Raw genomic sequence first — 13,725 nt, 5'->3', positions numbered from 1 at the left:
GGAAAAAGGAGTGATCTAACGGACTTCGAACGTGGCATGGTTGTAAGTGCAAGATGTGCTGGATAAAGCATCTCTGAAACGGCAATTCTCCTGAACTTTTCACGCACCGCAGTTTCAAGGGTGTATCGAGAATGGTGCAACGAACAGAAAACATCCTCTCAACGGCACTCCTGTGGAAGAAAATCGATGAGAAAGGTCAGAGGAGGATGGCTAGAATTGTGCTAGCAAACAGACGGGTCACAGAGAGAGAGAGAGAGAGAGAGAGAGAGAGAGAGAGAGTAGAAGGGAATCACCAAGAAAGAGAAGAATGATATCATCATTCTTCTCTTTCTTGGTTATTCCTTTCTACTCTCTCTCTCAGGGTAACTCGGGAACTTTTTTTTTTCCTGGTACAGCATAAGGCTTACTTGCGCCATATGGCTATTATTATTAATAATAATAGCCATATCATATTATTATTATTATTATTATTATTATTATTATTATTATTATGATATGCCGCTGGAAAAAAACACTTAAAACAACAGGAAATGTCATAAATTATTATTTTACACTTAAAAAAAAACTTTGTTATTAGACTGTTGTTGTTAAGAACATCACATACTCTTCCATTTTTATCTTTCTATTTCTTTTCATCACCATCTCTTTAAAAGAGATCATCACAATCTCTAAATTTTCGACCAATTTTCAAAACGTTTAAAAAATCAACACCTTTAGAAAAGCAGCCTTTTCACCTCGGCCCTATTCCTCTTTCCGTAACCCCTTGGCTTTCCCAAATTCTTACTTTGCTACTTCATCACTTAGAGCTGCATATTGATTGTTTAAACCAGAAGAAAGGCACGTGCACCTCTCTTCACTTCTCTGCGTGCTTTGGATTGGGTGTTTCCTTTAGCGAGATGGCGCGCTTGTGGCACTGACGTTAAGATTTGGCGTACTGAACTCGTGGCGTTTAAATATCATCTGTTAATCAACGAGACGTGGTGGGTGCATGATATGTAGGAAATCACCAGAAGCTGTACAATATCATAATGTGTAATAACTAAATAGTGTTTTACTTTTAAGCAGTTCGCATTTAAAGCATACGATACGAGGAATGTTTTTGAGTGCTATATAACTGCATTAGGCTTAGAGGAATACTCCCTGCGTGGGCTACCCTGCCGGTCGAATGATCGAACCAAAAAAGGGTGTCAATAGCTTCTTCCTTAGAAGCAAGTGCATTTTGTTTTGAAAGCCGCAGGGCTTTAATGTTCGCCTACTCAAAAGTATTTTGTTGTGATCCGCCTCTCTTACTCTAAAAACCTTGCTAGGAAAGATAGTGGTCCTAGTTTAACCGTGTTAAGCAAGCTGGCACGAGTTTGGCGGTTTTGATACCGAACACTACCCGCTTCGCAACGTGATTGTTTCGTGCTGTTCAGCTGTTGGATGCTGGCGTGAAAATTTTACCCTCATGGAGCAGTTTTCAATGGAAAACCACACAAACGGTGAACAACCGCAGGATCCAAGCTTACAGAAATACGAGACCAGTCTTTACAAATTTAAAGGTTAGTTTATTTATTTGAATAATTTTTATTAATAAAGTTAAAATGGACGATTAACACGGCCTTCAATTTTTAGCACACGTGACTGCAATATTCGAAACTTTCCATGAGATTATTTTGTATACAGTGGTATGAATATTTTATTCCTGACGGGGGGGGGTTATATTTCAAGTTTGAATTTAGCAGTTAAAATTATTTAACCGGAACAAGATTGGTTTATTAAAATGCGTGACGACGTGACGATTTTATGCACAATTGGCCTGTGAATAAGGCCAGCAAACCCCTCTCCCCTAAACTGAAAGGGGCAGATGCATGCTGAGATTTTTGGTGAACTGGAAAAAACCAAAAATTGCTCAAATCCATCAGCAATTTTTGGGAAAATTGCTGATGGTTTTGAGTTATTTCTTATCATAGTTCCGGAGTAGGTTATGTTGGTCCCAGATAAAAAAAAATAATAATAAATAAATAAAATAATAATAATAATAACACAATATAATTTCGAAAGAATATATTATTTACTTTTGCAGTAAGTTGACTTGTTATTAAATTTGCACAGTATTTATTTGTACAGTCAATTTGCAGTGATTTGACTTGTTAAATTAATTCTCAGAAATTTAGAGAATGAATTAAATGTTATATTGCACCGCGCGACGACCACATAAATCAGAGGGATTTACAGTTAGGATTACTACCTAAAATTTAGCTATACAACCCCAGGGGCCCACATCTGGTGAGCTTGGCACACCCAGGGTCCTGAGCTGGATATCATCATTCTTCTCTTTTTTGGTGATTCACTTCTACTTTTCTCTCTCTCTCTCTCACAGGGTGAATCTAATTTTTTTTTTTTTTTTTGGCTATTATAATAATAATAATAATACCAGGAGATTGTTTCTTTTCCCCTTCTTGGGTGGAGAGTACCCCATCTCCCGGGAAGGGAAACAATCTAAAACATTTAGTCCGCCCAAAGTTTATTATTTCGCTTCCGCTTCATAATGATGAATCCAGAGAATTATCGTTTAAAATTATTGTTGAAAATAGGGTTTTTACCTCTCCGGGTGAAAACCCATTTACAATTATTTGAAAAGAATATTATCATTAACTGTATTTAGCAGTCATGGAATTGAATTATTATCTCCACACGCGGACAGGAGTTGAAATTATGTTATTTTGTTTTCATTTGTACTTTTTTCACCTGTGTCTTTGAACTTGATTTTTTACCCCGATTTTTGACCCTTGATGACCGCCAAATTTTCTCATATGCTCGGGTCGCTATGTATATGCACGTTTAATGTACAAGTCATGCAGCCTAACTTTATTACCTTTATCATTCTTGTTCACCTATGACGGAGTGAACTATCTTAATCGTCATTGTAATCTCGTTCCACCATGCTGAATATATCCACTTATTAAACTCAATCATTTTATTTGCACATTTTAAAACCGTTAATTATATTTCTTTTGTGATGATATTGGGATTAGAAATGTATGAGGATATGTGGCATTTTACATTTGACTATCTTGAGCCAGGACTATCTCTGCGCCGGTGTGCAGCTATTCAGAATGGTGTTGGTTGTTTGGACGACCGTATGAAAGATACGGATGTATTTCATGGGGCGTTTAATAAGTGACAAGTACTGTTAAAATGCAACCCGTTTGGGTGAATGGGGAACGTCATTTTAACTTCCCGCCTTAACGGACTTTTAATGGGGGCCGGATGGTGCAAGACTTAACTAACGTTATAATGCATATATTATTTATTGTTTTATGAATTTGTAATAGCTTTAGTTCCCCAAACCCACTACTAATACAAGAACTGAAGTTAAATATTCTGATTCAGTCGGTTACTCATATAACTAAGCCTATTGCAAGCTGTAATAGGAACATAGTGGTCTATAATTAGTTTTCATCATTGAACTTAAATTGGGGAGATTACCTGTTAGGAATAATACTAATGAAAAACAAATACACACACACACACACACACAAAATTCCAGCAGAAATTGCACATTTATAAAAGAAGAGCAAGTTTATTTGTAGGAAAGTGAATATAAAGAACTTATATTTTTGCAATTTTTTTGTTTACCTATTTTTAAATATTTATATATTATATTAAATACGAATCTGAGTTATTCCTGTATGGCATGTTGTTATTCATTTAGTGGCATATTATAGACATAGTAATCTTTTTGAAGCCTCCCACAGTGACACCACTCATTTTGGGTGATTTTAATGTCCCAACTGCCTTTGACTGGAATCGCTCAACAAATTCACCGGCTAAGCAGTTCTGCAGCATTTGACTTAGTAATGCCCTAACTGAAATCTGTATCTTTTCCACCTGATTTAGTTTTTACTCATGAATCAACCTCCTTCACAGGGCAATAATTTCATCCAATCTGATCGCTTCCCTATTGTCATTGATTTCTTTTCTTCTATTTTTAAACCTTCCTCTAACAGCTACTTTTTTAGCTTTTGGCACACTGACTGGAGTTCATTAAATCTGTTTCTGGGCAATGTTGATCAGATTCCCATCCAAAATTTTGAATCGATTGATCATTACGTTGATTATCTGTACTTAATCCTCCATCCTGCAATTTCCAAGTTTGTTCCCATCAAATTCCTACCACTATTTATAGTTATAATAACTTCCCTCAATGGATGCCAAACAAGCCTGTGTATTTAATTTGATGCAAAAATTAGCTCCACAAAAGGTATTTAAAACTCAAACTAACTTTAATTACTTTTCTTTCTCTTTCCTTAGGTGTCATGTGAAGAAAGTTATGAAATCCTCAATATTCTCGTTATTTTCACTCAGTTGAACTTATTCGAAATTTCAATTCCAGACCATTATGGTGCTATCTCTAACAGCTGTCGAGATCTTCCAGAATTCCTATGTTAACTAATGATTCGAATATCTCAATAAACTGTCCTCTTCACATCGCGAATCTTTTTTGCTACCCATTTTTTGAAACATTGTTCTCCTGAACAGCAATGTTCTATTTCCTGTTATCCTTTTGAATATAATACTAATGACTGTTTTGATAGATTAGTTATTACGACTGCTCATCCAGTCAGCTATTTCTCAGCTTAAAGATTTCACTGCTCCTGGTCCTCCCCTGCTCTTTTCTTCAAGAAAAGTAGTTTTTCTCTAGCTCCAATTCTTACAAATTCTTCAATTACTGTCTTCTTCATGGTTGTTACCCTTCAGCATTCTAAGAGGCCAGTATCATCCTAATATATAAAAAACAGGGCGAGAAAGCTATGCCTAATGACTACCAACCTGTTATTGTACTGAATACAATTGCAAAAATTTATGAGCTCCTACTTTATATATATATATATCTTAGTTTATAGGGAATGAGATACCTTCATCCTTTTATCAGTAATCATCAGTATGCTTTTCTTCCCAGAAAATCAAATGTTTCAAATCTGGCCTTTTTCTCTCATTTCCTATAAACTAATTTGAACAAAGGAAATCAATTTGATTTGCTTTTCCTTGATATTTCACATGTATTTGGTTCTGTCCACATCAATCTTCTGCTCTTCAAGGTTTCATCTTATGGTTAACAATCCCCTTTACTGGATTTGCTTGATTCATTGTTTAGAAATTGGAAACCCCAGGGGCTCACATCTGGTGAGTATGGGCTTGATGTGATGATAGATGTGCAGAAGTTTGCCTTTAGCCAGCGGGTGGTTGGGTTGTGGAACGTGGAACAGACTTCCATCCTTTGTTGCGGAAGTTAATAGCCTAAATAAATATAAGGCTGAACTGGTCAGGTACTTGGAACGAACGAAGGGGTGAAATGGGAGCGTGTTTTTTTTTTTTTTGGCTGATGCTGCATAAGCTTTCTTTCTTGCATCATATGCCTCTACTAATGCTCTCCCTCTCTTTCTCAGAGTAATTTGGGAAAATTTTTTTTTCTTTTTTGGCTGGTGCAGCATAAGCCTCAGGCTTCCTTGCACCATATTGCTAATAATAAAATAATAATAATCTGTAATAACAATTGATGGTACTTCATGAAATCCATTTACTGTTTTGCTAGGGTTTCTTCAAGGCTCACCTTTGGGTCCGCTCTTCTTTATTGTTTACATTATTGATCTATTAACTTTATTTCAGTCCATTAATGTTGAGTAGCAACCCTATGCAGATGATATTAAACTTTACAAAGTTATTTATTCTTCAACTGACAGTGATAAACATGAGTCCTCTCTTGATTCCCTTGCACTGTGGCTCAATAAAAATAACTTGTTTCTAAACTCATTAACACATAAATTATACTGCTTTCATTCGAATTGTGTGGTTAATCCCTCCATCTTTACCGATTACTGATTTTAGAGATCTTTACTAATTTCTAATTGCAAATACTGATAATTCAAGGACTTAGGTGTCCTATTTCGATCTGATCATCCCTCTTCCCATGTTGATCATGTAATATCTCAGACTTCCAAACTTCTTGGATTTAAGTGTTCTTCCTCGATTTGCAAGAGTGACAAAGTTATAATTCTTCTCTACAAGCAGCTTATACTTCCAGTTTTTGATTATTGTGATATTATTTGTTCCTTGCAATAGGAATATCTTTCTCACAGACTTGGGAGAATTCAAATTAAATTAAATTCTTATGCTTTTGAAATTGCCTTGCCTCTCACTGTTGAAACTATGGAACTTTTTGTCGTTGCGTCAGATGTTCCTCTTCACTCCAGATGACAACTCCATGGGTCTCTTTTTACCTACAATATCATAAACTCTATTATTGATTCTCCATCTCTTCTTGAACAAATTGATTCTCCATCTCTTCTTGAACCTTTCATTATACTCTGCTTGAATTCTCATTATAAAACTAATTTCTCGCTGCCTGTCCCTTGTACCCAATGCTTAATTGGAAGTCCTCTGTTCATTTCTTTCAGCTATTGGATAATCAAAATATTGATTTTACACTTAAACTGTCTATGTATAAGAAATTACTCTTTACTCTGTTTTGTTAATCCAAATTTTGTATATATTTTCATTCTGGTGACTATTTTGTATTGATTCTCTGCAATTCTCAGCAGTCTCACTGTTATCTAGGGTCTGCATGGCCTGTGAGTGAGAAGTTTGAAAATAATTAAATAAATAAAATGTGCAGATAAAGAGAATTTAATTAGGAGCAATTTAAGCAGTTTACCCTTTGTAGAATCAAAATCTGTCTTTATTTATTGCTAGGAATATTTACAGATACAACTCAGAAATTTTGTGGTACTGCTTCCTATACTGCTTGTCAGTGACTGTAAAGACAAGGATAAAGATAGTCAGTGATTGTTAGTTAATTATATAATATAATTTTTCTTAATCTTAGTTAATCCTAGAATTATAGTGATTTAAAGGAAAGAAAAATATTTTTCTAAAAATATAAAAAAAAAAATGGTCTTTATAATAACATCAATTCACACACATATCAAAACAAAAGGTTTGTACAACTTGTATGTATTTGACTGATATGTACAGTCTGACTAAGAGAAGATCTATGTTCAAATATTTGTTTCACTATATTTTTAAGTATAGTGATATATAGATATTGAGCATTATTGTTCTTTCTCAAGGCAACTTGTGATATTTCGGGAAATGTGTAATAGGATTACTGACGCTTGCAGAGCTATTGGACGTTTCTTTATTTTGATTGTTGTGTATTGTACTTTTGTTATTTTTAATTTGTTCCATAACTTGGCTTTTAAAAATATGTATGTATTTTCTGTCTGTTAACATGCATATATTATCAGTTGTGTATGTCATAGAGGATTCTTTATAGTCTTATTTGTTTGAATTAATTTTAAAATTATTTAAAACTGAATTATTTGTAAAATTCTCGTGGTGGCATTCATATTGTGGAGGTAAGATGGGGGTTTGAAGGGTTAGAGGGCTTGTACAGTTTATTTTGCAGTGTCAGATAACAAGGAGGGTATCCCCCAGTTCATGAAAAATGGCAGCTATGCTTTAATCCAACAAAGTGTAAGGTATTACACCTGGGACACAGTAATCCCAAAATAACTTATTCACTTGGTGGAGTTCAACTAAACCCAGTACTGGAGGAAAGGGACTTTGGTGCTACAATACGGTCAGACATGAAATTCTCTGAGCATTGTAAACAGGTTGCAAGGAAGGCCCATGGTGTCCTATCGATGATCTATCGAACTTTTGCAAGTAGAGATAGGGACGTGATAATCCCATTATATAAGGCTTATGTTAGACCACACTTGGAATACTGTGTTCAAGTATGGAGACTGCACCTAAAGAAAGACATCGAACTTCTTGAAAGGGTGCCAAGACGGGTAACTCGCCTGGTGAGATCGGCAAAAGGGCGTCCTTATGAAGAAAGACTTCGAATATGTGGGTTGCACACTTTGGAAACTAGACACCTTAGAGGAGATTTGATTGAGGTGTTTAAGGCTCTGAGAGGCATCAGTAAAATGAATGAGGACGAAATTTTCAAGATTATAAATGATGCTAGAACTAGGGGACATAAATTCAAGTTACGGGGGGGGAAATGTTTAGATTGGACTGCAGGAAGTTTTATTTTAGCCAGCGAGTTATAAATTACTGGAATAAGTTGCCTTCATGGGTGGTAGAGGCCGACAGTTTGGGGAAATTCAAAGGTCATCTGGATAGTACTTTCGGGTAAGGGAAGCACATAGGATGATAGGTTTAATTTCCTTTTTTTTTTAATTTTTTTTTATTAATTATTATTTTTTTTTGTTTTTATCATTGTTTTGTTCGGATTTTTTTTTTTTTTTTGGCTGGTGCAGCATAAGCCATAGGCTTTCTTGCACCATGCGGCCATTACTAATACTAATGAGTCTCATGGGGAAGGAGAGAGAGAGAGAGTGAGTGAGCACATGTGCACTAGCATGATAGTCCTAGAGTTTCATTCCAGAGGTTTTTGGAGGTGTGTATAGAAAGCAAGATTGGCTGGATAGATAACAGTTCCTTTCTGTAATTTTTTTTTTTAATTGCAAACTTATGGCCAGTATTGAAGTATTGTAGACCTGTGACAACATTTGAAAGAGGAGGAAATAGTCACTCAGGTTTAGCCTAGTATGTATGTGGGAGCTGGGGAGGGGTCAATCTTGAAGTAATCCTCAAAGCTGGGAGAAGAATTCTCCTCCTGCAGGTATCCTGTGTGGTTGGTACAGAGATTAAACCCACAACTGTTTTCACAGTGATGACTAGCCTCTGAGAGCCAGAAAGCTTGGCAACTTTATTGAATTTGAATTTTCTAATGCTACTCTGTGTTTTGATTGGCCAGTTAATTTCCAGTTGGCCCACTTACTTAAGTAGCAATATTCAGATGCTGTGAGAGGAGGTTTTGGTTTTTGGGGTGCAGATGCCACCACAACAACCAAGTTCTTTTAATTCTTTTAAAAAGTCTTCTTTTGCCCTGTGAGTGTATAAGTTTTGGCAGTCTCAATATTGTAGATAGTAGACAGTTGGCTTTGCAGTTTAGTTAATGCATTAACCTCCCCCCCCCCTTGTTCTTGAGAGATTAATGATATTTCGAAGTGTATTTGTATTGGTGAACGTGGCATAGGTTCTGAGTTTTTTGGTAATCATTACTGTTTGTTCACTTACCTTTCCAGCAGTTGGCACTCTTCGTGAACTATGCATTTTAATTCAGCATTCTAGGCTCTAAGTAGGGCCTCCATAGCTGAGTGGTCAGGAGTGGGAGTGCAGTAGCATACTCTCTTTGAGTAGACTGGGGTTCAAGCTCCTGACTGCCAAATACGGTTGATCTGCCACCCCACACTGGACAAGCGTGGCTGTGTTACACAGACCTTCCTTTTCCTGAAATCTTTATGCAGAATTTGATGAATCATCTCCTTATTCATATCTAACTCTTCAGCTATCATTCTGAGGGTCAAATGGCAATCTCTTGTCACAATTTCCCAAACTCTTGCAACTCTGTTTTCATTTCAAGAGGTTGGTGGACACCCACTTCTTGGATCATCACAAGCATTCACATTGTCCATCTTTGAATTACTTATACCATTCGGACACACTGTATGATTTAAAATTTCATCACCATAAGCAGTTTTTAACATTTTTATGTCTCTGTTGCAGATTTTTACAGTTTCAAACAAAATTTGATAATTTGCAAAATTGTGAGACAGAACTTTAACACTACCACCGAAGATCGTTACTTGCAACCTGTTAGCCTACTGGGTAGCCTCTATATCACCCTCTGTTGGAGGAAGTTTGAACTACAATATACCACTTAGGTTCATTTTCAAACTCATTCAGCGTGACCACAAGAGTACAAGTCCGGGAACTTTATTGTCACACCTCATGTTATAGACCGGGATTGAAATGAGATCAGAATTGATTCTGTACATTATTTTAAACAACAACAAAAAAAAAAAAATCATTTATGTGATTACTTTTTGCTTAAAATTAATTTAAAAGTGAAATTACCCTAATCACTCAACACCTCTTCCCCACTCCTTTACCAGATTACATCAGGTGTTCACCTTAAGTTGGTTCTTGTGGTGGTATTATATAGTCTGCCTATATGAATGAGCCACACTTGATCTGGGAAATGTAGAGGATGGTAATACATTGTCTATTCTTATTATTTTGCCCATAGTTATCAGTATTTTTATTGGCAAGGTCATCAGTATTATTGTTGCTGTATGGAAACAAGTTTTTGCAGCACTTTCAAAAAAAAAAAAAAATGATCATCCCTTCAAATAATTTGTCCAGTCCTCCTTTAAAGTTTATTTAAATTACCTATCTCAACAATATGTTGTTTGTTTAAACAGTCAATTATCGTTTCAATGTAATCAAATTTTTGCACATCTATCCTTTTTCAATTTAAATTTATATCCCTGAGAAAGATTAAGAATGCCATCAGCATTTAGTATAACCTATTTAAAGCCTTAAACACTTCAGTAAGGTTTCTTTGCAAGTGCCAAGTTTCATGATGTTGCAGTTTTTAGAATTCAAGTCTTTCATTATGAGAAAGGCTTAAGTTAGCATTAGTAGAGGCATATGATGCAAAAAAGCAAGCTTATACAGGGTGTCTCAAAACTACACGGCATAACGTCAGGAATGAGTTCCTCATATGTATACAATAAAAATATTTTATATCAACATAGTTCCGGAAATGCTTGGTTCCCGAGTTATTAACTGGAATGTCTTATCTCCCGCAGGTGATTTCCTTCATCACAGAATCTGGTGGTTTTCCATTCCGACCATGTACTCAAATCAGGAGCAAGCGGATATGCACTTTATGTACAGTTTGGCGGACGGGAATGCTCTGGAGGCTCATCGTTTGTACCATGAAAGGTTCCCAGAATGAAGATGTCCAGACAGGAAAATGTTTGAAGGTATCCATTGCCGCCTTTGTGAACATGGGACCTTTACACCTCGTGCTGCCGACAGAGGACGACCAAGATCTACGACTCCTGAAGTAGAGGGGTTGACCAACTGCCTGGTCTCCACGCTCATCTGATTTAAACCCACTAGATTTCTTCTTGTGGGGCCATTTAAAGTGATTGGTGTATTCAACTCCGGTAGCTGATGTGGAAACTCTCTGCAATCAAATTGTGGCAGGTCGTGAGACAATACGAAACACGAGAGCCGACCGGGCTAGCCGAGTGGGTAAAGTACCTAGCCGGCAACCCCCAGGTCGCGGGTTCGATTCCCGCCTCGGGCTTGGATCAAAGTACTGCAAAAACCTTGGGAGGTGCAATATGGCCACAGAAGCCGATGCGCCAATAACTACCAAATCAAAAAAAAAAAAAAAAAAAAACGAAACACGAGGCCGAAGGTGGACATTTTGAACAATTACTATAAGGTGATGTGAACAGTTAAGTGTCATAGACAGACCTTCAAAACTTGGAAACCAAGCATTTCCGGAACTATGTTGATATAAAATATTTTTGTGTACATATGAGGAACTCATTCCTGAAGTTATGTCATGTATTTTTGAGACACCCTGTATAACATTAGCCAAAAAAAAAAAAAAAAAAACCCTTCCGATTTCACCCATCCATTCACTCCAAATGTTTGTCCTAGTTCTGCCTTGAACTTATTTAAGTTGTTGACTTAATTGTCTTTCCTCAATTTGAATTTTTGTCCCCTCAGGTGAGCAATCTGAGCAAGAGGAAGAATCCCATCAACATTGAGCTTGCTCAAACCATTCAAGGCCTTATACACCTCAATTGGATCCTCTCACAGATGCCTAGTTTCCAGATGCTGCAATTTGCAGAACTTAAGCCTTTCTTGGTAATAGCAACCCTTTGTTCCACTCACCAATCTCATTGCCCTTCTTTGCATTTTAAATGACTTGTTGCTCTTCTCTGCACTCATTCCAGTAGCTCCTTCTTCCTGAAATGAAGCTTCCAAAGCTGTTTGAGTATTCAAGATAACTATTCCATTAACTATTGCCTTATAAAATGGGATAATCATCTCTTTGTCCTTGCTGGTAAAATCCCTGTATATTGTTAACAGAATCTCATGAACAATCCTGGCAGCTTGTCTTTACAGCTCAGAGAACTTTATGTTGTTGGATTGTACAATTACTCCTAGACCTTTTTTCATTCACCTTGTGTGTGTGTGTACAATCAGTTGATAGGTTATTCTGGGTTTGTTACTACTAGTATTAAACTTTAATTGCCACTTTTCAGCCTGTCTTGTATTTAGTGTTAGTAAGGTCAAATGATGCAAGGATGCAAAATTTTTCTGCATCAGTCAAAAATAAATCAATAATAATAACAATAGCTAAAATAAATCAGAACCTTCATAAGTTTCCCATTCCCACAAGGAAATCATACATCTTTCAGCTCTAAACTTAACTAGATTTTCAGCATCTATCACATGGGGGGGGGCAACTTATTTCAGTGTTTCACAACCTGCTGTCCATAGGTGAACTTCATGAGATCCAACCTTCTGTCATTCCCTGAGATTTTATATTTTTGTCCCCTGATTCTTGCTGATGAGGAAGAACAGAACTTTCTCATTCAGGCCTGGAGACTGCACCATAGATAATCCTTCTTTTAGCTCTCACCAAGTCTTGTTTTAGGTACAGTCTCCAGACCTCAACATAGTATTCCAAATCCAGTCTAACAAAAATTATTCCAAGGCATTTGGAATATTTAGTTGGTATTCCTAATGCCATGTAATGAACCTTCTCCCTACTAGTAAAGGCCATATAAATTATAGACAGGACACCATGTGACTTCCTAGCTGGCTGTTTACACTGCACAGAAAATGTGATGTCAGATCCTGTCACTTCTGTGATAGGATCTGACATCACATCTTCTTTTCTATCTTTTCTTACTGGCCTATTAGCATTAGTAGAGGCATTTGATGCAAGAAAGCAAGCTTATGCAGCATCAGCCAAAAAAAACCACTTCCACTTCACCCCTTTGTTCGTTCAAAATACCTGTCCAGCTGAGCCTTAAACTTATTTAGGCTATCAACTTCCACGACAAGGGATGGAAGTCTGTTCCACCAACCAACCACCCGCTGGCTAAAGGCAAATTTCCGCACGTCTCTCCTACATCTGTCTTTCCGCAATTGAATTTATGCCCTCTCAGGTGATTATTCTGAGCGAGAGGAAGAATCCCATCAGCATTGAGCATGCTCAAACCATTCAAGGCTTTATACACCTCTATCAGATCACCTCACTGGTGCCTAGTCTCCAGACACTGTAATTTGCAAAACTTAAGCCTTTCTTCATAAGAGCACCCCTTTGTTCCATTCACTAATCTTGTTGCCCTTCTCTGTACTCCTTCCAGCAGCTCTACATCCTTCTTGAAATGAGGCCTCCAGACCTGTATACAGTACTCTAGGTGTGGCCTGACCATTGCCTTATACAAGGGAATAATTACCTCCTTATCCCTGCTAGAAAAATTCCTAAATATCATTGACAATACACCATGAGCTACTCTTGCAGCCCGTCTGCACTGCTCAGAGAACTTCATATCTGCCTGCACAACCACCCCCAGGTCCCTTTCATTCTCTACCACTGTCAGTTTAGTACCACAGAGATGATATGTTGCTCTGGGGTTGCTGTTTCCCATGTGTAGTACTTTACATTTGTCAATGTTAAACTTCATTTGCCACCTCTCAGCCCATCTGCTCAACCTTTCCAGATCCTGTTGCAGCAGCATAGTGTCAGTAGTGTCCTTGACAACCCTGCCTACCTTTGTATCATCT

This window comes from Mastigoproctus giganteus, chromosome 9 (assembly GCF_048544385.1).
Source record: "Mastigoproctus giganteus isolate SK-2022 chromosome 9, ASM4854438v1, whole genome shotgun sequence".
NCBI classification, from domain to species: Eukaryota; Metazoa; Arthropoda; class Arachnida; order Uropygi; family Thelyphonidae; genus Mastigoproctus; species Mastigoproctus giganteus.
The sequence above is the reverse complement of the archived record's forward strand: the minus strand, read 5'-3'. Positions refer to the sequence as shown.